At 47.4% G+C, this 24,152-nt stretch overlaps 1 protein-coding gene across 8 annotated transcripts in view; it reads right to left on the bottom strand.

The window, feature by feature from the left end:
- ECHDC1 (ethylmalonyl-CoA decarboxylase 1) overlaps positions 1-22,958 on the bottom strand; it is a 75,241-nt gene extending 52,283 nt beyond the window's left edge. Inside the window, exons 1-2 of one of the 8 annotated variants that reach the window (XM_033937420.1) lie at positions 15,978-16,195; positions 15,606-15,723 (exon numbers count right to left, since the gene is read on the bottom strand). The gene's annotated coding sequence lies outside the window, so the exon portion shown is untranslated. The other 7 variants (XM_033937421.1, XM_033937425.1, XM_033937422.1 and 4 more) reach the window with 7 other exon arrangements.
- Positions 22,959-24,152: the final 1,194 nt, after the last annotated feature.

The raw sequence follows: 24,152 nt of genomic DNA, 5'->3' as shown, positions 1-24,152 counted from the left end.
ACACAACAGAATGTCATACCTAACCTCACTCTTTCATCAGATATCACTCTCATAATGGAAAAATCCACCAAGGTACTAGCCTGCATCTTAGACGACACTCTCACAATGGAACCACAAATATCTAACCTTCAGAAAAAGACCATCTACACTATGCATCAACTACGACACACAAGACAATACTTCCACCCATACCAGTTTGCTCTGATCATTCAGATGATGGTCCTACCCCAACTGGACTATTGCAACTCCGCTTACCTTGGCATCAACATTGCTCTTATCCACAAACTACAACTCATCCAGAGCACAGCCGTTAGACTAATCTACAAATTAAAGAAATTTGACTCAATTACAACCTTCATCAGGCAACTACGTTGGCTTCCAATATCATCCCGAATAATCTTCAAATTGTCATGTATCCTACACCAGATCCTATACTGAAGCTCAGCAGCCCCTCTCATCCAATTATTCTCTAATGTTTGGTCAACATCAAAAAGAATCCTTTTAGAGTCCAACTAAACCTTTTAGAGTCCAACTAAACCTACCATCCACAAAATACCTCCACTACAAACAAATTTTCCACTCTATGCTAACCTATCTGGGTGTAAAAATCTGGAATGACCTACTGGATTCTATCAGGAAAGAGACAAACTAGCACTAGATTCAGAAAAAACCTGAAGACTCACCTTTTTGACAACTATCTTAGTTCCTGTATAGCATCCCGTACGTCTAAGTCCCTCCTCCTATCTCTCCACGTCCTCTTCCCCTTCCTCTTTGATCTGTCACCTTGAGCCTGTATAGGTATGTTGCAACTCACAAATGGAAGATTAGATTAGAGAGGTCGGTTCAGGGGTCCTTGCCAGGGGTGGGGATCATGATGGCAGGAGGGAGTGGGCATTCCTCCTCAGTTTTGGGAAACTAGGGAAGAAGAGGGGTCAGTCGGAAGATTCTGGCAGGGGAGGGGGGTCAGTACAGCCGGCAGGATGGAGTAGGAATCCCTCCTGCCAATTTTTTGGTGGGGGGTCATCGCAGGAGGCCGACACAGCCCAAACAGAAAAAGAAAAAACAGGCAGACCTGTCAGGTTTTCCGGGTCGGTTATACTGATCCAATTTTGGCATGCAAGGTTAGGGCATCGATCGGATACCTGATTATATTAATGACCTCATTTGCATGCCAGAATCGGAAAATGTACAACTGCACAGAAAACTATGCGGTGAGCCGTTTTGTGCATAAGGTCAGCAAATTTGATCAGTCGCTAAACCAGTCAAACTGGTTTAGCGACAACCATTAAGATGATTGGACACTTTAGTGCATCTAACCCATAATCTCTTTTTCCAGTGCAATAGGATGGTTTGCTGAACCATAGGGACATGCCTAAGCAATCCTAAACTCTAGGGTGGGATAGATGAGACTGCTCGCCGAACTGAAGACCTGAAACTGGCATCCTCCTGTCCTGCTACGTCCACCCTGTAAAATTTGGTGAAGGTATGAAGGGAGGACCAGGTTGCTGATTTACAAATCTCTTCGGGTGGAGCTGTCCAAGATTCAGCCCAAAAGGAGGCCACTCCTGTTGTCGAGTGCACCTTCAATGAGACAGGCAGTTGTTTGCCACAACCGATGTAGGCAGAGAAGATCGCTCTATGAATTCATCTAGAGATGGTGGCCTTGAAAGCGGGTCTGCCTCATTTTGCCTGATTGGTTAACAAGAAAAAGGTGATCTGAGAGACGAAACTCCAGATAATGCAAGAGAACTCTTCAGACATCCAAAACCTTTAAGACCTTATCTTTTTTCTTGGACCCTGTGGTATGAAATGTTGGCAGTCTAACCTCTTGGTTGACATGAAACGCCAAGATGACTTTCAGTAAGGAGGGGGGAACCATACACAAGGTCACTCCCGTTTCTGTGATCCTGAGGAATGGCTCTATGCACAATAGTGTCTGCAAAAGACTCTTCTGGCAGAAGTAATGAGATTCCAGGATGGAAATGGATCTTGGAATGGCAGCTTTAGTCTCAGGGCACATTTCAAGAATCTATATCCGGATGGGCTGCTAGCAAAGCTCTCTTCTCTCAGCCCCAGAAACATGACAGCCCTGCTACTTGAACCTTAAGGGATGCCATTGCCAATCCCTTGTCAAGGCCCTCTTGGAGGAACGCCAGAACCAATGAGATTGGTGCTTTGCTCGGCTCTAACCTTTCTCTGCTGCACCAGCACTGAAACGTCTCCCATGCCTTAGCATATGCTGAAATCATTGTTGGCTTTTTGGCTCTAAGAATAGTAATGAATACTTCTGAATATCCTTTCTGTATTAGTGCTGCATGCTCAAGAGCCGTAAGACCAAAGCATCCTGATCTTCTAGGGCAATTGGCCCCTGTGAGACTTTGCTCTTTCTGTAGGCATACAAGATCTACATACTAATCTGGTGCTACTAGAACTACCATTCCCAGGTGATTTGCTATTTGGTAGATCATCAGGCCTATCATGGGCCAGGGTGGGAACACATACAGCAGGCTGGTCTCTGGCCATAATTGAACTGGGGCATCTAGCCCCACACTTCCGGGTTCACATCTTTGGCTGAAGACCTAAGTTGCCCTTTTGTTCTTTGCAGTCACCATGAGGTTAATGTTGGATGACCCCATCATCTCACAATGGTCTAGCCACATGCACCACAGAGATCACCTGCAGGAGAGTTTCTGCCCAAAACAACAATGCTTTTGCCTCCTGCTGGAGCGGAGCATTCCTGGTGCCTCCCTTCCTGTTGACATAGACCACTGCAGTGCCACTGTCGGAGAAGACTCTGACTGATTTGCCCTCCAGTAAACACTGCAGTTGTTGCAGCACCAGGCGAATGGCTTGCAGTTCCAGCCTGTTGACAGACCATTTCTGCTGAGATGGAGTCCATTTGTCCTTGAACTGGGTGACTGCTGCAATGAGTCCCCCAGTCAAATAAGCTGGCATCCATCATTAGGATGACCCAGGAATCAATCCAGAACAGGTTCCCTTCAATAGAGACTGTGGGCAGAACCACCTGCTCAAGCTGCTTCTGGCTTCTCTTGTCCAAGTGAGTGGAACTTTCAGAAGTCTCTCTGAGGCAACCAGCGAGACAACATATTCTGGAGGGGCTGCATGTGTGTCTTTGTTCAGGACACCAACTCTGTCATGGCCACCATTGACCCAAAGACCTGAAGGTAATGCCATGCAGTAGGCACTGGCTTGGCCAAGAGGTTTGTAATCTAACCACAAAGTCTCTGTGTGCTTCTGGAAAAAAGACTTGGCCTTTTGCTGTGTCAAATAAGACCCTCAGATATTCCAGGGATTGTGCCAAGGCTAGGTAGTTCTTTTGAAAGTTCACAATCCAGCCCAGACTCTAGCATCTCCACAACTGCCACTACCACCTTTTCTCTTTTCATTCAGGACAATGGTTCTGATGAGCCAATCGTCCAAGTACAGGTGCACTTGCCAACCCACTCTGCAGAGATGAGCAGCCCCTATCACCATAACTTTGGTAAAAGTTGAGGGTGCCATTGCCACGTCCATTAAGATGATTTCTTGGTGGAGGGTTTTCTAGAGCCAAGAAAGATGCTACATACAAGCATGTTGTAACAACATTAGGTGAAATAGCCTGTGTTTGCCATCAGCAAAAGGGAAGAGGATGGAGTGTAAGACATTTTCTTATTATTATTTTAGATTTATTATCCGCCTTTTCATGAAAAGATTCACCCAAAGCAGTTTACAATTCATTGAATAGTAATAGGTACTCTTAAGTATTTTCCCTATTTGTCTCAGCAGGCTCATAATTGTACCTTCCTATTTCAGCAGAATGGATTCCCAGGGGTACCAATTGACCTTGTAGGAGGACGATAAGCCACAGGAACATTTGGCAAGGCAAATAAGACATTACTGGAATGATGTGAGCTTTGTACTGGAAGACTTTTTAATTTTTTGATAGAGTAGGAACTCAAGAGAATGCTTACTGGAGACTGATTCCAGTTAATGGTGAAGGCTTTGTGAACCAATCCACCCTCAGTAGGCCTGTGAGGAAAGCATTGAATATCAGCTTAACTAATTAATTTTTTAGCAGCCAAAAAAAAAAATATGGATATTCCATGCCAGAAGCTAGATATGACCTGGCCTTCAATATCTGGGTTTAATACCAGCAGCAGACAGTAAAAGCGCTGCCTGCCACCGGCTAAATATCAAGCACTCTGTTTTGTGGATTAAAAATTCAAATCTTCCTGGATTTGGCCTGAGCTACTAAAAAGATAGCAGTTGTTGCTCTAATGCCCTAGGTGCAGGGCTATTCAATTCCAGTCCTTGAGGTCCACAGGCAGGCCAGGTTTTCAGGATATCCACAATGAATATGTATGAGAAACTTGCATACACTGCTTCCTTGGTATGCAAATCTCTCATGTGTATTCAAGCATGGATATCCTGAAAAACTAGCCCGCCTATAGACCTTGAGGACTGGAACCAAGTAGCCCTGCCCTAGGGTTTTGCAGACTGAGGCTACAATTTTCTTGAAATGCTTCTGTAAGTGCATTGTGATATACAAAGACATTAAATATGAGGTCTATTCATAAAGTTCCAGGCCAGTTTGAATTGTGTGCCAACAGGAAATTCTTTTGAGACACGCTAGGTGGCGTTGAGAAGCTTGAAACCTCACAAGTAACCTCATTTCTGTTTTTTGATATCTGTGTTTGTCTCTGAGCTACAGCAGTTTTTGTGAAAGTGTACTTTCGTGATCAGCTATTTTTCATTATGTGTGTCCATGATGAGCAGCACTACAGCATTAAGTTCTGTTTTAAATTGGGTAAGACTGCTACAGAATCTTATGAAATGTTGAAAATGGCTTATGGGGAACATGTCTTGAGTTGTGGAAGGTGTTTTGAATGGTATTCACGTTTCAAAAGTGGTCATGAATCAGTGAAAGACAATTCATGAACTAGAAGACCATCAACTGATGATGATCATGTTGCTCAAGTGAGGGTTCTTGTGCGCACTAATTGGCAATTAACTGTTAGAGAATTGGCAGAGGAATGCAACATCTCTATTGAAATGACTCCGTGAGGGAATCAGGAGGAAGCAGCCTGAACTTTGGAGGAGGCAATCGTGGTTCCTGCATAATGACAACATGCCTGCTCATGCCGCCATCAAAATTCACAAATTTTGCACAAAAATCACGATAGTTCTTCACCAGCCTCCTTACTCTCCTGTTGACTTCTTCTTGTTTCCTAAATTTAAATCCATGCTGAAAGGAAAGCAATTCGACATTGAAGACATAAAGCAAAATTTGACGCAGCAACTTTTGGCAATTCCTGAAGATGTGTTTAAGGACTGTTTCCAGAAGTGGAAACAACATTGTAGAGAAGGGGAGTACTTTGAAGATGACCCAATGGAATAAGTTGTAAGATTGTTTAATAAATTTTTATAAAAATCAGTCCTGGAACGTTTTGAACAGATCTCATGTTTTCTTCTAGTCATTGCAATTATACTCAATGAAGCCCTTTTGCTAAAGCTTAATGTGAGCTAATGGACATTATGTATGCTAAGGTGTCATATGGCCCATAGGTATAAAATAGGATGCAAAGCATATAGAATGTGCTGTTCTTTAGTGTGCTAAGGTTTAGTAAAAAGGCCTTTTTTCTTAGTGATAACCTGTATTTGAAATTTCTATCCTTCTGTGGTAATGTACCTCTGAGGTCAGGGCTGGAATTCCCACAAATACAGCCACACACAGGGGTTGCAGTACAACAATCACTTTATTAAATTCAAACCAAGTACTTCCCCAATATATTCTCTCCCTAGGCTGGTTACACACACACAAAAAAAAATTAATCACTTCTTATTCTACAGTCTTTCCTCAACACAGGCTTAGTCCACAACTCTCTTACTCAAAGTTCTAAAGAAGCTTGTCCTGTCTTACTCAAGCATCTGCTTCTGGTAACAATCTTTGCTGAGGGCCTTCTTTCTTCTCCAGTCCCCAAGTACTATAGCCAACAGGAACACCCTGGAGACCCTCTTGCCTCAGGGCCTCTTTGACCTGCCTTGCTAGAATGTTTCTACTTCCTACTCCCTTTTTTTTTGCTTGAATATTTTTATTGAGCAAAAGGAAAAAAACGAGACAGTATTACAGAACATGACATGTCAAAAAACAATAATCTTATGCAAATATGTAGATACTGCTTACCAGCAAAGAACCTTAAACTAATTTTTTACAGTAATAAGTATTCACCCCTCAACCCTCCCTATCCCTTCCCTCCCCACCTCTTAAGCACATTCACCTCAGAGGAAAAATTAAAAATGAACAAAGGTATAACCATTAGACAACATTTTTATGCTGCCATAATTTCCAGTATAGTCTTTTTGCCTCTATAATCTTCAGATTGACTGTGTAGTTCCCACTGAGCCATTTCCTTCATATTGGCCTTCCAAGCCATCAAGGGAGGGGGATAACTTGTCCATCCAGTGTTGAAGGATTCCTTTCTTAGCCAGCAGAAGTGCAAAGAAGATAAATTTACAATGGAGAAGACAAACCTATAATCATGTGTGTTGGTGTGGCCCAAAAGCATAATCTCATGACTACTGTATTATCTGATATAGAATAGCAACTAGAAAGTTCAAAATCCCACTCCAGTAAGACCCTAAGATCACACATTCAACCAGCATACGTAGCAAAGTACCAGGGGCACACTCCCCAAGCCAGAGACCTGCTCAGGCCCCCTGGCATTTGGTGAAATAAACCCTGTGGATTATATTATACTGCATTTTTTGAAGTTCTGTGTTCCTTGAACTTTTGACTATATGAGCAAAACATTCCTAGATAGTCTTACTGGTAAGTGGAACCCCAATGTCCCTTGACCTTTGTTAAGCCAGGGAATCTAGGTATAGCACTTAACGATCTTCTCTCCCCACTTTATACCATATAGAAACAGAATTTAAATGAATAGGGAAGGGCAAGAAAACAGTGTCCAATCTTTTAAAAATTTCCCTCCAGCTGACATTTACTTTTTGTTGAAAAAAAATGCCAGAGCTGGAAATAGGTAAAAAACGGCAGATGCTGTATGTTCCATTCACTCTGAAGTATCTTGTATGGGGAGAAAGTATCCTGCCCTAACATCTCACATTGTCGTAAGTAAAGGCCCTGCCCAAAATGCACAGGTTTCCAATGTTTTCCCCCCATTCTGGGATAAAATCAGGGAGTGGGAGGAGAGCCCAGTTGTTACAATTACCCCCTATTGAACCCCTCCACCATCTCAAAGCCTTTATTAAAGTGATAAAATAGGGATTGGATACCCTAGTATGTTTTGCCTGCCAGGTTTTCATATTCAAACAGGCCATTAGGTTATAGGGAGAGATTTAATGTGTAAACAAGCCCTGTGGGGCATATCTCAAACCTCCTGTGTGAATCTCATGAATCCATTTCATGCGTGTGTCTATGTTACATAAGCAGTGAGGTTGGGTAAACCCAACTCTCCAAATACATTGCCTTGAACCAGTTTCCAGAGATTGATCCTGGCCCATCTGGAGGCCCATATACAAAAGAGCCCACCATGGAGGGATAGGCTTTCTTATCACCATTGCGTATCTGCAATGGTATCATTTGTAGGGGATACAATATTTTTGGAAATACCATCTTAATCAAAGCCACCCTTCCCAACAATGATAGAAGTAGATCAATCCATTTTGTGCAAAACATTTTAAAGTGTTCTCCGAGTTTCCGCAGCTGGCATTGTGCTTGTTGTAAGTTTCTGGGTCTCGCTGCATCTTTGTCAGGTAGAAACCGATGTTTCAGCTAGTATGCTATGGCTTTCTTCAGGGTATACTCTGAAGTCTGCAGTGTGACTTTGGAAATAGTGGGTTCACTGGCCTGATTGGAACAAACCTTAGGGTTTCAAGCTGGTGTTGCGCATCCAACAACACTATCCCCGACAGGCCACAGTGCCAAAAGCTTAAGTAGAAAAAGCACAGTTACTTACCGTAACAGGTGTTATCCAGGGACAGCAGGCAGATATTCTCACATGTGGGTGACGTCATCCACGGAGCCCCGATGCGGACAGCTTTTCAAGCAAACTTGATTGAAGATTTCAAGTTTGCTAGTGCTGCACCACGCATGTGTGTGCCTTCCTGATCCACTAGAGGGCGCATCCCCTCCTCATGGTCTTCAGTTTAGATAGCTAGCAAAGAAGCCAACCTTGGGGAGGCGGGCGGGTTGTGAGAATATATGCCTGCTGTCCCTGGATAACATCTGTTACGGTAAGTAACTGTGCTTTATCCCAGGACAAGCAGGCAGCATATTCTCACATGTGGGTGACCTCCAAGCTAACCAAAAAGGGACGGAGGGAAGTTGGCAATTCAAAAAAACAGATTACGCAAAACTGACTGGTCAAACCGGCCGTCGCTCCTGGACAGAGTATCCAGACAGTAGTGGGAGGTGAAAGAATGAACCGAAGACCAAGTGGCAGCCTTGCAAATCTCCTCGATAGGCGTTGACCTGAGGAAAGCTACAGAAGCCGCCATCGCTCAGACTCTATGTCCCGGGACTCGACCATGCAGCGCGAGACCAGCCTGAGCGTAGCAAACCAGCAGCCAACCAGTTGGACGAGGTGCGCTGGGAAACAGGGCGTCCCACCCGAGTAGGGTCGAAGGACAAAAACAATTGAGGAACCGTCCGATGAGATTGAGTGCGTTGAAGATAAAAAGCCAACGCCCTCTTACAGTCAATCGTATGAAGCGCCACCACGCCAGGATGAGAGTGGGGCTTCGGAAAAAAGACCGGAAGAACAATGGAACGATTGAGATGAAAGTCCGAAACCTTCTTGGGCAAGAACTTGTAATGAGTACGTAGGACCACTGCGTCCTGATAAAATACAGAAGACGGGTTCGCAACCAGAGGTTGCAGCTCACGGACTCTACGAACAGACGTGAGACCAACCAGGAATACCACCCGCCAGGTGAAACAGATCAAAAGAGCGTTATCAATGGGTTCAAACGGAGGTTTCACCAATTGAGCCAGGACCACCCTAAGATCCCAAACCACCGGAGGGGGCTTGAGCGGAGGATGAACATTGAAGAGACCCTTCAGAAAGCGGGAAACCGTCGGATGGACGGAAAGCAGCTTCCCATCCAGCGGCCAAGGAAAGGCAGCAATCGCACAGAGGTGGACTCGGATAGATGTCGATTTGAGACCAGACCGAGACAAGTAGAACAGAAAATCCAGCACTGAAGGGAAGGAGGCAGAGAGTGGATCCATGCAGTGCTCAGCACACCACGCAGCAAATCAGGAGCATTTCTGGGAAAAGTATTGCCGAGTGGAGCCCATACGAGAAGTCTCAAGAATATCCCCACCGACTGAGAGAAACAGAAGGAGGGAGGCACGTTGCGAGGAACCAAGCTGATAAGTGTAGAGATTGCAGATTGGGAGGCAACAGAAACCTCAACACTGAGACAGCAGAGAAGGGAACATAGGTAGAAGCAGAGGCTCCCTGACACGCTGAAGGAGCAGGGAGAACCACAGCTGTCAGGGCCACAGAGAAGCCAGCAAGATCATGGTGGCGCAGCCCGACAGGAGGTGCATCAAAGATCTGAGAATCAGAGTAAAGGGAGGGAACGCATAGAGGAACCTGCCCATCCAATCGAGAAGGAAAGCATCCACCTCGATGCGAACCCGGGAGAACATCCTCGAGCAATATCGAAGCAACCAGTGAGTGAGGGGCGAAGCGAACAGAACTACCTGTGGGGTTCCCCACCGAACAACCACATGCCGCAGAGTCTGAGAATGGAGCGACCATTCATGCGGCCGAGAAGGGCGACTCAACGTGTCCACCAGACAATGCTGCTCGCCCCGGAAATACACCGCCCAAAGAAATAAGTAGTGGTGTAACGCCCCCTGCCAATGACGAAGGGCTCCCCTGCAAAGTAACAGGGAACCTGTACACCCTGGCTTGGTCACAGAATACATCGCCACCGGGATGTCGGGACGCACCAGGACCCCGCAATCTTGCAACCAATAACGAAAATCCAACCCGGCATTATAAATGGCCCGGAGCTCCAGCAGATTGATGCGGCTGCGACGGCCCGCACCCGACCAAAGACCCTGAGTCCGAAGGCCGTCGAGGTGCACCCCTAAGCCTATGCCGAGGAGTCCATCGGCAGAACCTTCTGATGCGGGGATACGAAGAGGTGGCACACCAACGAAACAAGCGTGTCAAGGAGGGAGGCACCACAATGTGCTTGGAAGCGGGATCCCGATCCTGCCACCACTGAGATGCTCGGGTCCAGCGGGGAACACGAAGATGAAACCAGGCGAACATCGGGACATGAACTGTGGAGACCCATGATCCCAAAAGGATCAGCATCAGCTCGGCCGAGGCCGAAGACTGCGGAGACACCAACTGACTCAAGCGCAGACAGGCGGCCTGCCAAGGCAGAAAAGACCGGAGGCGGACCGAGGACAGAGGGGCCACCTTCCGGCATAAACAAACAAGGGCCACCCCCTGAGGCCGAGACAAGAAGGAGCGCAGACAAACTGGGTCCAGGTCCGCCCCGACGGACTCCCGAGACTGGGGCGGGCAGAGTCTGAACCACTCCCGGACTAGAACTAGTGCAGGTCACGAAGGGCCTGGACCAGACGCAGATGGGAGGATGGGAATGCCCAACCGACAGAAGCAAGGCTATACTCCCGGTGCGTAGACACGGAGACACCCCTCCCAAAGGGAGGGGAGGAATCCCAGAAGGAGAGCAGCCCGGAGGCTATGCGAGAATAGTCAAAAAGACGACCAGGAGTCGCCGAAGCCGGCGACTGGACCATAACCCGGCGCTGCTGCAGCTACTGCGGCTGCTGCGAAGGAGGCCGAGAATACAAGAAAGGTATCCGGAGGGCCCCTCCGGAGAAGGAGTCCAAACCACCAAGGCAGACGGGATTCAGCTGAAGGCGTCCCGATAGGCGAAGGACCGGTCGCGTTCTGAGAGGCGGTTAGTGGCCACCGTAAGAGAGGCCTCAAGAAGCGCAGAACTCACGCAAGTAAAAGTGGCGAGACGATCCTGGAGGTTCAGATCCTCAGCCACACTCTGCGCCAAGCGAGATAACGCATGGCAGGAGCAATAGAGCCGGAGCAGGGAGAGAGTCTCCTCCAGGCATCCAAACTCCATACTACAAGATTCCGTCACGGCTGCCCGGAATGAACCGAAGAGAAAGCGGGGAATCCTTTCGAACAGGAGCCGGAGACGCCGAGGCACAGAGCCCCAGACGACGTCGAGACACTAAGCCCCCATCGATAACGGGGCGCAAACCCGCAGTTGACGCCGAGGCCCAAAGCCTCAGCCGCTGCCGAGATATAAAGCCCCCAGCGACGTTGCGGCACCAAGCCACAGTCGACATCGAGACACAAGGCCACCGCCAACCAAAGGGCAAAGCCCCAAGCGACGTCAAGTCACAAAGCTCCAGTCGACGGCGAGACACGAAGCCTCGGCAACGACGAGGCACAGATCTCCAGCCGACAATGAGGCCCCCAGCCTCAGTTGACGTCGCGGCACAAGCCTCAGGCGCCGCCAAAGCACAAGCGTCAAGTGACGTGGAGCACACGGCCGCAGCCGACGTCGAAGGTACAAAGGATCCGTCGACGTCGAGACACCAAGCCCCTGTCGACATCGAGGCAGAAAGTCGAAGCACAAAGCCTTAGACGACGTCAAGGCACCAAGCCGCCTCCAGGCGGTGGCCTTAGGCAGTGGTGAGGCACCAAGCCCCAGTCGACGTCGAGGCACAAAGCCCCAGTCGACGTCGAGGCACATCGAGGTTCAGAAGTCGGCACCGTACCAATGAAACTGGTAATAAAGGTGCAGCAGTGCGCTCCATAAAGGGCAACCTCGAGATGAGTATTCCCATGAAAGGAGGCACGCTTCGAAGGTCTCGTAGAGGCGGGCACGACTGCACTCAATGCCTGGAATGCCTGAGACTCAGCCGGTGGCATTACCGAGGTAACGCAGCTAGAAGAACAGAAAGAAAGAAAGACTTACCGGGGATCGAAGCTACTCAGTCCGATTCCAACGAAGGAAAAATGGTCCTGGCCATCCTGCTCACACGAGGTGAGCCCAGAGAGAGGCCAGGGAAGAAGAAAATACAGCTGCAGTCAAATGAGGCCTAGCCGCATGGCTGAGGCCCAAGAAGGGCCTGCCGGTGGAACCATCAGAAACACAATAAAAAGTCCTTTTTTTTTTTTTTTTTTTTTGAAACAAAGAAATACACGATCAATCAACAAACGCACAGTGACTCCCTAACAAAATAAAGAAGCCGCGGTGCTAGAAAGGTACTTATAAGAACGCAGAGAAGAGAGACAGGGCTTTCTGGCTCCGCGGAAAACTAAGAACTGAAGACCATGAGGAGGGGATGCGCCCTCTAGTGGATCAGGAAGGCACACACATGCGTGGTGCAGCACTAGCAAACTTGAAATCTTCAATCAAGTTTGCTTGAAAAGCTGTCCGCATCGGGGCTCCGTGGATGACGTCACCCACATGTGAGAATATGCTGCCTGCTTGTCCTGGGATAAAACTGAATATGAAAAGAGCTGGTTGAGTATCTACTGTTGTACACAGATTAAGGTCTGGGAAAATTGTGAACATATCTTCGCAATGCTTCTAATGAGTCAAAAGACTTGCCCCATCAGTAGCAAACATTCAGTCCTTCACAGGAAAATTCACTGCAAATTTAATTCCTCTATTCTTCAACTCTGTAGAATATGGTTCCAGCGCTTTACAATTTGTAGTCACCACCGCAGAATAGTTATTAAAGAGAAGAGATTTAGTACCGTTATGGTCCAAGGTACGCACTTTTCGATACACCATAAGTTTTTCTCTCAACAAAATTCAAGATCTGAGCAATAGCTAGTGGAGGGTTGTCGTTCCCTTCTCTCCTCAGGCCACCTTGTTAAAGGTGGGCTATAAATAAACTATAAACCCTCCTTAATGCACATGCCCAGTCCTAGCATCTCCGAGAGCCAGGCTTCCACTAGTGGCCACAACTCTGCATTGGACACCGACTCAGGAATACCAATAATCTGAAGATTATTTCATTGGCCCATTTTCCTGGTCCTCCAATCTAGTGGAGATGTTGGCATTTATTCTCCAATTCACAGAGTTGCACTGTCATGGCTCCCGCAAGATCTTCCTGCCTGTACACGAGTTGTTCCGCTTGCTGGTCCCGCTGTGATTGCCTCTACAAGCTGTCTCGAATATCATCTATTGAGACCTGGAGCTTAGACAGCTTGTCATCTAAGACTACAGAGAGGTGTTTGGTCAGTTCCCGAATGACCTCTTCTTGGAATATAATCATCAGCGGCACTGAGGACTCCACGGTCACCATCTTTGAAGCAGGTTCTTGTTTCTCTCTTGCAGACCTCTGGGTTTTTATCGGCATAACTCTCCACCCGCTGGGTAAAAACTGTGGTGTTTATGTAGAAGACTGAGGTGCCCTGGTAGTTAAGTGCTATCATCCTCTTTGGACCCTCACTCGATCAAAATGATGTGGGTATTTAAAAGATATTGCTCTCTATGGATCGGAGCAGAGGCTGTGAGCCACTGCTCAGCCCTGCATCATCACGTGATTCCCCCTCCTGCTTCCTATTGAACTCTGCCCCTCTGGCCAAAGAACCTAATATTCTTATGCTTACACTGGCCCTGCTTCAGCCTTGGATTCCTCAAGTTAGTACCACCTGTTGGAAGGTAGCTTAAATTGCTACATCAATGAAGGAATATTTCTAGGGATACCTTCTACTATGCCACTCACTCCCTCACATAGCCTCCCTCCTCAGCTGAACCCTACTAGGTTGAACGCCTGTTACGACCAAGGCCACCCCCTCCCCAAAAGTTGAGGGTCACCAACTGATAGGGCACCCAGAACTCCCACAACCACTAGGAATCCACAGGATCAACATCAATTCACCACACTGCACACTCCATACCTCAAACATACCCATGTAAACTGGGCAAAGTTATGGAGCCCCATCACACCAACGACGACAGACTGTCCAAGATTCCATTACAGGGACATCCAAAGACTGTATCACAAGCATCTTCTCCACTGGTTGCCAACGCCCCCCCTCCCAAAGTTCTCTCCTTTTACTGCCTACCTCTGATATTAGAGGGGATAGACTTTTCAAATTGACTTTTGTCTTTCATACTGCTAACTTTTCTAAAATTTCTTGCAAGGTTTATTTTCCATTGCTAGTCCTATGTAAGAAAGTAGTTTTAAGTCTTACAGATTGTTTAATGTGCAGATTATAGTGCAGAAACTGCTATATTTATTAGGGATATTTGTATATACAAGAGAAAAAATAGATTGCAGCAGAATTTGATTGTGTCACAGTGTCCCGTTGCTAGCCCCTCACACAGAACTGTTTGAAAGGGAACTTGGTGATTCACTGGGACTTACAATCCCACCACACCTGGGCTTGCTACAATCAAGAATACTCCTCAATTCATTCCCATTCCAACCAAGATGACTTTTATTCCGTGCAATCATTGTGGTACTTTAATTCCAAAGCACACCATCTGGAGTCTTAAGGCTTGCTCCATCTGTCTTCAGCTTGCCAGTATTAAAGAGGAGCTCTGTAAACTTAAGCAGGAATTGGATGAAATTAAAACAGCTTTCATCACACCACAGAATCATGCCAATTTACCACTACTGCCTCAAAGAATAAAACAACCCAGGAATAAATGGGTCAAAATAGGCTCAGGTAAACTGCAACATATGACACAAACATCCACCATCACATCAATTCCTACCCCTACAGAATTCCTTTGTTCCATGATTGAGCATTGTGATGCTCAAGAAAAACAAAACAAAACCTGAGATAGAACTAGAACCAATTAAGGTAACTCAAGAAGAAAAGTATCCCAAAAGCACAAATAAAAAAGCTCAAACCAGAAAATTATTGCTGCTAGAGGATCCCACCATCAGAGGCATTAACCTTGGAACACAGGTCAAGGGAGCCCAAAAAATACTGGAATGCCTTCCAGTATCTTTGGCTACCAGGAGTACCAGGCAGATACTGACTATAATTAGAGAAGAAACTAAGAATTCTAACACTATTGTTGTTATCTACCTGGGAACAAATGACATGGCCAACATTTCCTGTAGTACTGTGAGAGGTTGCAGCTGCCATTTTAGAAAGCAACCGTGAGGAAACAGGAGCAAGAGAGACATACATGCTCCTGCTACAAAGACCCCCATGGAACTACTAGGTAGGCCTGGGCTGGGGGAGAGGAAAATTAATGTGTCAGGGCCTGGAGAGGGGAGATAACCTTGGCTATGGGTTGGGGTTGGGATGAGAGGTGCACAGATCTACAAGGGGTTGGCTCTTTGTAAATCATGCATGTTGGATAAATTGGCTCTCTGCTGTAAAAAGGCTGCCAACCCCTGGTCTAATCTGATGCAATGCTAGTTAACCTCTGTCACACAGTGTGCTATATTTGGGAAATATTGGTATTTCTCTTATCTTTAGAGAGCTCACACTCAAAGTCTATTTTGGAGACAATGAAGGGTTAAGTGACTTTGCCCAGGGTCACAAGGACAACCGATGGTATTTGAGCCCTTGCTTTCCTGGTGTTCTGCCTACCTCAACCACTAGGCTACTCCTCCACGACTTCCTAGGTAAGGATTCTCTTCACCTCAGTCTTTCTTCGTGGGTTCTCTCACTGTTTTTCCCTCCACCACCTCCCGTGAAAGGCTGGTCACTGTGCCAGGAAAAAATATTATCAGCCAGTCGCACGCATTTGACAACCTTTACACGCTGAGCTCTTCAAAAGTATTCAGAAAACGGGTCCTGCATTCTCTCCCTTTCGGTTTTGTCTCCCCACCCCCCTCCCGTGTCAAGTCCCCCTCTCAGCCTACCGTCAAACTCAGGTCGCCCACCACCAATCCCGCAGCTTTCCTTCTTCGGTAGCCCGCCCCCCTCTAACACAACCTCTTCCCCTCAAATGCGTCTCACCTTGACGGAAACAGGAAGATGCGTCAGAGACCAGAACCGCCTCCTAATCCTGTCCTAAATTAGCGCAGCCGCATTCGCTATCTACCTCGGCAGATGCACCTACAACTCTCTCTTAACAAGTGTACGGGTCACCTGATCTACTGGCGCATGCGTCTGGTGTCGTTGGTGCGCGTGCAGCTAGATCGATGGATGTGAACGTCACCACCCGCAGGCTCTATCTAGTAGATCGGGGGATAACCTTAGCTGTCTGATTGAAGCGCAGTGCTAGTGAAGCGTGATTATCACTAAAGTGATAAGTGTTAATGAATGCACCGGGAGTTATACGATTGGCAAAGATGCTCCCTTTTGTAGTAAGGAGGGCGATCCAACACGGGTGCTGGAGCCACTCCTCTCTGTTCCTCCTCCCCAGGTGCCTCCTTAAATATTTGCCGGCACAAGCAGCCTCTTCCATTTGCTGGTGTTGGCCTCAGCTTCCTTCTGATGTCACTTCCTGGTCATGGGACATAATTATTATTACTACTACTACTATTATTTATCACTTCTGTAGTGCTGAAAAGCATACTCAGTGCTGTACGTTTTGATATTTAATAGGCAGTCCCTGCTCGGAAGAGCTTACAGTCTAACTTAGACAGACAGACATGACATATAGAGTTGGGGATGCAGAGTTAAGGTTACCATATGACTCCAGAAAAAGGAGGAGGGATTGAGACTTCCAGGTTTTTCTTCCATTGCTTTCAGTGGAAGTAAAACCTGGATATCTTAATCTGTTCTTTTTCTGGAGCCATATGGTACCCTGTGCAGAACCCAAGGTGAGAGCAGTGGCGTACCTAGGGTATGTGGCACCCGGGGCCCATCATTTTTTGACACCCCCCCCCCCCCATGTAAAAAAATATTTTTTTGTAATGACCATGAAACGGAATAAATGGTCAGAATAGAAACAGGCAGTGAAAATTTTCTTATATTCCAAACATAACATAAATTATGTCTGAATTGTCATGACATCAGAAGTACATATGGAGTAGTTGCAGGTGATGCTTGGGACAGTTCTGATTGTGTTAGTTCGGTTTTATGTGTTTTTTGAATAGAAGGGTTTTTATTTCTTTTTGAAGGTTTTGCAGTCTGTGGTCGATGTCAATTGGTTGTAGAGTTGGGGGTCGAGTGTTGCAGCTCGAATGGCTAGGAGGTTGTCGAACAGTTTTTTTCTTTTGACGTTTTTGGTTGGAGGGTGTGTGAATGGTGCGTGAGTTCTCCTATGTCTGGTTGAGGTGGATTGAATTATTTAGCTGAAGAAATTAGTTACCCCCTCATCCCACACACATTAATTCTCTTCCATTTTTGTTCCCATTATAAAAAACACTGATAAGTTCCCAGAAAAAAAATACATTAAAATAAGAAGTGAAAACAAAGGCCCCTACAGATGAGAACATAACATAAGAATAGCCTAACTGGGTCAGACCAATGGTCCATCATGCCCAGTAGCCCATTCTCATGGTAGCCAATCCAGGACACTAATACCTGGTCAAAACCCAAAGAGTAGCAACATTCCATGCTACCGATCCAGGGCAAGCAGACACTTCCCCCATGTCTTAATAACAGATTATGGACTTTTCCTCCAGGAATTTGTCCAAATCTTTCTTAAAACCAGCTACACTATCTGCTTTTACCATAACTTCTGGCCACTTCATTTTTAAGTTTAGATCTTTCCTTTCAAACAGAGACCTTGCTAGATGTCAAATACAGCACAAGGTAACTTCACATGGACTTAGCTGTGCAGGAAATGTGAATCTCCTCATACACCCACATATAGTGCAAAAATGTGCAAAGGTCTGTTTTTTTCTTTCGATCACTACATAGCCTAATGCCACACAAGCAGCGCTGTTACAAACATATTCTGTAGGTCAATGCTAAGGATAACAAAGTTTCCTTCCTTGGACCAGAAGGAGATACTGATAAACCACTGGAAGAGATCCCAAAACAACACCCAAAGACCCACTCAGTGTGTGAACCAGTTGAGTGGAGTGGACTAACTGGGGGGTGGAAATGGGCCCGGAGTTTGCTCAGCAGAATTTCCCAGACCACCTCTTCCTCTCAACACATTAACACGCTGCCACCACCACCACTAGGAACACCTCACTGGGTAGGCCAGCTATGCTATAAACTTTATAAAACACATTATTATATTTTCTTATAAAGCACATATTTTAACTGAACTCTCTGACATCCTCAGCCTTTCCATTTACAAAAATAGAAGGAAGAAAAGTTCCCATTTCCTGCTGTCTCATGTCCCCGGCCTATACAATATTTTTTTTCTGCAGACCCTTCAAAAGTCTGACCAAATCCTCGTTTCACTTGCATTATAAAGTACTGAGGATGCCATCTCTCCCCAATCCCAGGTCCTAAAGTCTAAGACAGTAGCGCAAACTAATGCTGCCAGATTCAGGAAAAAAAATTTTGATTCGATTCAGCCTATTGAATTGGTTTTTCAATTCGATTTTCCTGCCCAGTTGGGTGATTTTTTTCAAAACTTCTGGTGGGTTTTATAGCTTTTTCACCCCCTTTGGCTTCTCCTAATCACACTGGCGCTGTGGTGTAAATAAAATAAAGAAACAAAAAGGACTTTTCCTCTCTCTGTTAAATCCTAGCTCACGTTTGCAGTCCAACACCAGCTCTGGCAGGATACACATTTCAAATCTGACATATTATAATCACAAAACAGAAAATAAAATTAATTTTTCTACCTTTTGTTGTCTGGTTATATTTCAAATCTTGTTGGTCCAAGGCTCTGGTTTTCTTCTGATAACTTGGGGTCTCCTTCTTTCTTCTTTCTGCATGCTAACCATCCATCTGCCAACTCTGTCCTTCCTTTCCATTTCCCTTCCCTCCCCAGGAAGTCTGGTATCTTTCCTTTTTTTCATCTCCCTCCACATATCCACCTTTTCTTAACTACCCTTTCATCCGGCATCTCTCCCTCCTTCCCCACTACCCGAGTCCACCATCTCTCCCTTTCTTTTCCCAATTACCCTCCTACCCAGTATCTCTATCCCTCCTCCATACCATCCCTTGTGTCCAATTTCTCTCCCTTTCTGTTCCTTCCCTCCCTAAATCCCATGGTCCATAAAGTTTGGCATATGCACGTCTCTTTGAACACCCCCTTCCCTCCGTGTACTTCTAAACCAGGGTCCCCCCCAAAGGCCTGTCCCCCCTTAAAGGTCTGCCTGTCCCCCCTTGAAGGCCTGCACCCCCCTTGAAGGCCTGTCCCACCTCCTTGAAGGCCTGTCCCCCCCCTTGTAGGCCTGTCCCCCCCTTGAAGGCCTGTCCCCCCTCTTGAAGGTCTGCACCCCCCCCGAAGGCCTGTCCTCCCCCCCTTGTAGGCCTGTCCCCCCCTTGTAGGCCTGCCTTCCTGTCCCCCCCTTGAAGGCCTGTCCCCCCCCTTGAAGGTCTGCACCCCCCCGAAGGCCTGTCCCCCCCTTGAAGGCCTGTCCCTCCCTTGAAGGCCTGCACCCCCCCGAAGGCCTGCACCCCCCCAAGGCCTGTTCCCCCCTTGAAGGCCTGTCCCACCCCCTTGTAGGCTTGTCCCACCCCCTTGTAGACCTGTCCACCCCTTGAAGGCCTGCCTGCCCCCCCTTGAAGGCCTGTCCCTCCCCCTTAAAGGTCTGCACACCCCCCCAAAGGCCTGTCCCCCCCTTGTAGGCCTGTCCCTCCCTTGAAGGCCTGCACCCCCCGAAGGCCTGCACCCCCCCAAGGCCTGTTCCCCCCTTGAAGGCCTGTCCCACCCCCTTGTAGGCTTGTCCCACCCCCTTGTAGACCTGTCCACCCCTTGAAGGCCTGCCTGCCCCCCCTTGAAGGCCTGTCCCTCCCCCTTAAAGGTCTGCACACACCCCCCAAAGGCCTGTCCCCCCCTGAAGGCCTGCCTGTCCCCCCTTGAAGGCCTTCCTGCCTGTCTGTCACCCCCCTCCTCCTTGAAAGCCTGCCTGCCCGCCCCACCCCGAAGGACCGCTCGCCCCTGGCCTCCCCGCACCACTATGAAGCAGCACTACCTATGCTCCCGGCCTTGCCGTTCAGTCCCCCCCCACCACCCCCGAAGGACCACTCGCCCCACTGACCTTCCTGCACCACCTATGAAGCAGCCGCAGCAGGATTCCGACGTCAGCGATCTCTGCGCTGCTTAGGCGCTGCTTCCTGCACCGCGTTCCCGCCCCTCCTCTGACGTCAGAGGAGGGGCGGGACCGCGGCGCAGGAAGCAGCGCCCAAGCAGCTCAGGTATCGCTGAAGTCGCGATCCTGCTGCGGGCTGCTTCACAGGTGGTGCAGGAAGGTCAGTGGGGCGAGCGGTCCTTCGGGGGTGGTGGGGGGGGAATGAACGGCAAGGCCGGGAACACCCCCTCATGGCTGGCACCCAGGGCGGACCGCCCCTCCCGCCCCCCCCTTAGTACGCCACTGGGTGAGAGGAGTTAGGAGTTGAAAGCAGTCTCAAAGAGGTGGGCTTTTTTCTTTTCTTTCTTTTTTTATTATTTTATAATTATTGAAATAATATACAAGCAATACAACTTGTCCAGGCAAATCGAAAGGAAACAAATATAAATCACAAAATATCAATATAATAAGAATCCATTATTTCTCCTTAGACCTCAACAGTATTAAGAGGGGAGAAAGCTTAATATTGGGGACCAAATTATTACTTAAGTAAAAAGATTAATGAATGAAAAAGGCATTAACGGCTGATACCCTTAGCAATCCAATTACTTCCCATGTTTACCCCCTGGTGATTTTCTTCAGGTCTAGGAAGGCTCGCAAATGGTCTGGAACAAAGAAAGTGTATTTAGTCCCTGCATATTTAATAAGGCATTTGCATGGGTACATCAATTGAAAGATTGCACCAATTTCCTTAACCTCTAGCTAGGAACCCGGCCCATGTGCCTAAGGCTCCGCCCATTCCGGCCTATTCCGGTTGGCCCAGGCGCTTCAGGCCCCACCTGTGGGCGGAGTTTGAGCCACCTGGGCCAATCAGGCCCTAATGCCAGCCATTCAATGGATGGCTGGCTTGCCGGACGGACGGGCTTGGCACCCATCTGTCCGTCCACCGATTTAAAGGTATTGGGGGTGGGGGGAATCGAAGGGTCAGGGTGGGGGTGCGTTGAGGGCAGGAGGGCCTGGGATCCCTCCTGCCCGTGTTTTAGTGGAGGGTGGGGGGTAGGGGGTGTTGCCGGGCCAGGAGGGCTTGGGCTCCCTCCTGGCCCCATCGTAATCGGCAAGGGGGGGAGATCTCTCGTTCCTCTCCTCTCCCTTGTCTTCCTTCTCCCTCCTTCCCCATGCAGCAGCAACAGCATTTTTCTTTCTCTTCCCCCCGTCCCCATGTGCAGCAGCAGCGTTTCTTTTCCTCTTCCCTCCTTCCCTGGACACGATGATCGAGAGTCAGCTCCCTCCTTTTTTCTATTTAATGCCACGGGTGGTGGCTCCTCGCACAATGCACGCCTGTGTCAGAAGCCTTCTCTCTGACGTTGAGACGTCAGAGAGGCTTCCGAAGCAGGTGCGGATCGCATGAGGAGCCGCCACCCACAGCTTTGAATGGAAAAAAGACCGCAGCAAGGGAGCCGACTTTCGATCATCGCATCCAGAATGCTGGCTGCAGAATAGTACCTAGGGGGCTGCATGTGGCCCGTGGGCCGCGAGTTTGAGACCGCTGATTTAGAGGGTGAAGAACTTTTCAGCATGAAAGAGGAGAGGGACTTGGGTGTGATCGTATGTGACGTACAATTTATGACAGAAAGAGGGCAGATGCCATATGTAAAGGAGAGAGGATAGAATGGGGAGAGGGCTGTGTTCCACGCTAATATCCTGGACTGCATTGCTATAGTGCTTATTTACCTACACTATCACGACTGTAGGCTGTGTGTCCCGGTGTGCTATGTAACATCACTCTGCAGGCTAACATAGTGCTTTTTTCTATTTTTTCTATATTTTGGAGTGCAGGGCCTGTCTGAAAGATGGAGTTTTTTGCCAGATGAAGCAGAACTGAGGCTTTTTCTCCACCTTTCTTTTTTTCTTTTTTCCCTGCCACTACATGCTGTGTGATTGGCTTGGGTATGTGTGATTAAGGCCTGGTAGTGTTGCAGAGGGGGTGTTTGTGTCCTTATGGGGTTCTGATTTAGAGTAATTACTGGATGCTCAAGCACCCATAGAGCTGGCTTTTATGGTGGTGATAGTTTTCAGTGTTTTTTTTCCATATCTACATATTGTGGAACAGGATCCTGGCTATGCCTAGTTGCTTCGCTGAATCCCAGTCCCAAAGTGTAAATAAAGGTGGTGGAATACAGCACTCAGTGCATCCCAAGAATTGCACACTGAGATTTCCTGGTTGATCAAAACAAAACACTTTAATGGAAAACAAAACTCCAAACACAATTTCAGAAATGGTACGAGCAAAATGGACAGGATTCCATGAATGCTCTTAGGAAGCAAGTAAGTCTCACTTTAGCACAAGCCATGCTTTCAGAGTCAGTCTAGTCCATCAACAAAAAAGTCCTTAACTTTTCCTTCTGGCCTTACTCAGGACCTAACCAAACAGTACATGCACCAAACCACTTGTTCTCTGAAAACGCTCTCTCTGGCTCTGGCTGTAGCCCTGATGGGTCGAGCCGGATCCCCAACAGGCTGGGAGGAGATGAGCCTGTACACCACAGGTGTTGCCGCCCTCCCAAGAGACAGGCTTAGGTTTTCCTTCTTCAACTCCCGAGCACAAGTCAGAGCAGTGCACAAACTGCTCCAAAAAAAAAAAAAGCACAAACTCAAAACTCCCATGAGGAAAAAGAAAACTGTTTGGCTTAACAGCCTACTCACAGTCCATTGCATGTTCTTCCCAGTTAGGCAAAACACAATCCATAGTCCTTAGGCTGGGCTTCTGCAACTGGTTTGGACTGGCTGGCTTCCAGTTCCTTCATCTCCCAATCCTGAGGGAAACTTCCTTGTGCTGGCCATGGTTCAGCTGGAAGGACTGACTTCCTTCCCAGCTTCTGTTCAGCTCCTTGCCCCAGCTGTCTCTCCTCTCTATCTGACAAGGAAAGCTCAGTAAATGGGAGCCTCGGCAACAAGCCATGCCCCCTCCTAGCAGGGTTAGACAAACTCTTAAAGGGCCCTGCCTTCCCAATATCAGCCTGAGCTCTGGACACTCTTAAAGGGACGGGCTCCTTCCTAAAGTTGTACACAGGATTTTTACACTGTTCAGGATGTTTCCTATACCTGGTAACAGGGTTTTTAATGAGGCTTACTAAACTAAACTAAACCTTAAGTTTATATACCGCATCATCTCCACGGATGTGGAGCTCGGCACGGTTTACAAGAACTTAAAATATAGGAAGAGAAGGGGAAAAAAAAGGTTTACATGAACTTATATATAGAAGAGAAGAGTAAGGGGGGATAGAATTACATTTTAGTGAAAAGCCAGGTTTTCAGTTGCTTGCGGAATAATTGGAGGGAGCCCAGGTTCCGCAGCGGGGTAGTAAGGTTGTTCCAAAGACCTGTGATTCTGAAGAGAAGGGATTTTCCCAGTTTGCCTGCATAGCGAATACCGTGTAGAGAGGGGAAGGATAGTTTATACCTTTGGGTGGGTCTGGTAGAGTCAGGACTCGAGGAGTTATAAGATAGTGGGATTAAGGGAGGAAGGATGCCGTGAATTATCTTAAAAGCCAGGCAGGAGCATTTGAAATTTCTCCTTGTTTCTAGTAGGGCTAGCCAGATCCCTGTCACAATATGCTGTCTTTATATTTTGTACAGTACTAGGTATTATGTATCACTGATTCTGCTTCTATGGTGTTGTATTAGAGTCTGACTTCTTGACGGGTCAGTTTAACTTTTGTCTACATATTTTTATTTTTAGTTTGTGATTACTTATTCCAAACTGGGCAAGGGCGTATCTGTGTTCTGTGTGTATGAAAAAGACATGGTTTTCTGTTAGTATTACTATGAAGGATCGATCTGGATTAATCTGGCTTGTTTAGTTTTACAATGGGTATATTGATATTCTAGTGTTCACTGGAATGATTAAAATGCTGCCTTTTCCTAGGTACACCCTTGTGTGACTCGTGAATTATTATTGCAAACACTTTTTTCCTATAGAGCAGTGGTCCAACCTCGCGGCCCGGGGGCCACATGCGGCCCGCCAGGTACTGTTTTGAGGCCC

This window comes from Geotrypetes seraphini, chromosome 3, assembly GCF_902459505.1.
Source record: "Geotrypetes seraphini chromosome 3, aGeoSer1.1, whole genome shotgun sequence".
In the NCBI taxonomy this organism is placed as follows: Eukaryota; Metazoa; Chordata; class Amphibia; order Gymnophiona; family Dermophiidae; genus Geotrypetes; species Geotrypetes seraphini.
The sequence above is the reverse complement of the archived record's forward strand: the minus strand, read 5'-3'. Positions and strand labels throughout refer to the sequence as shown.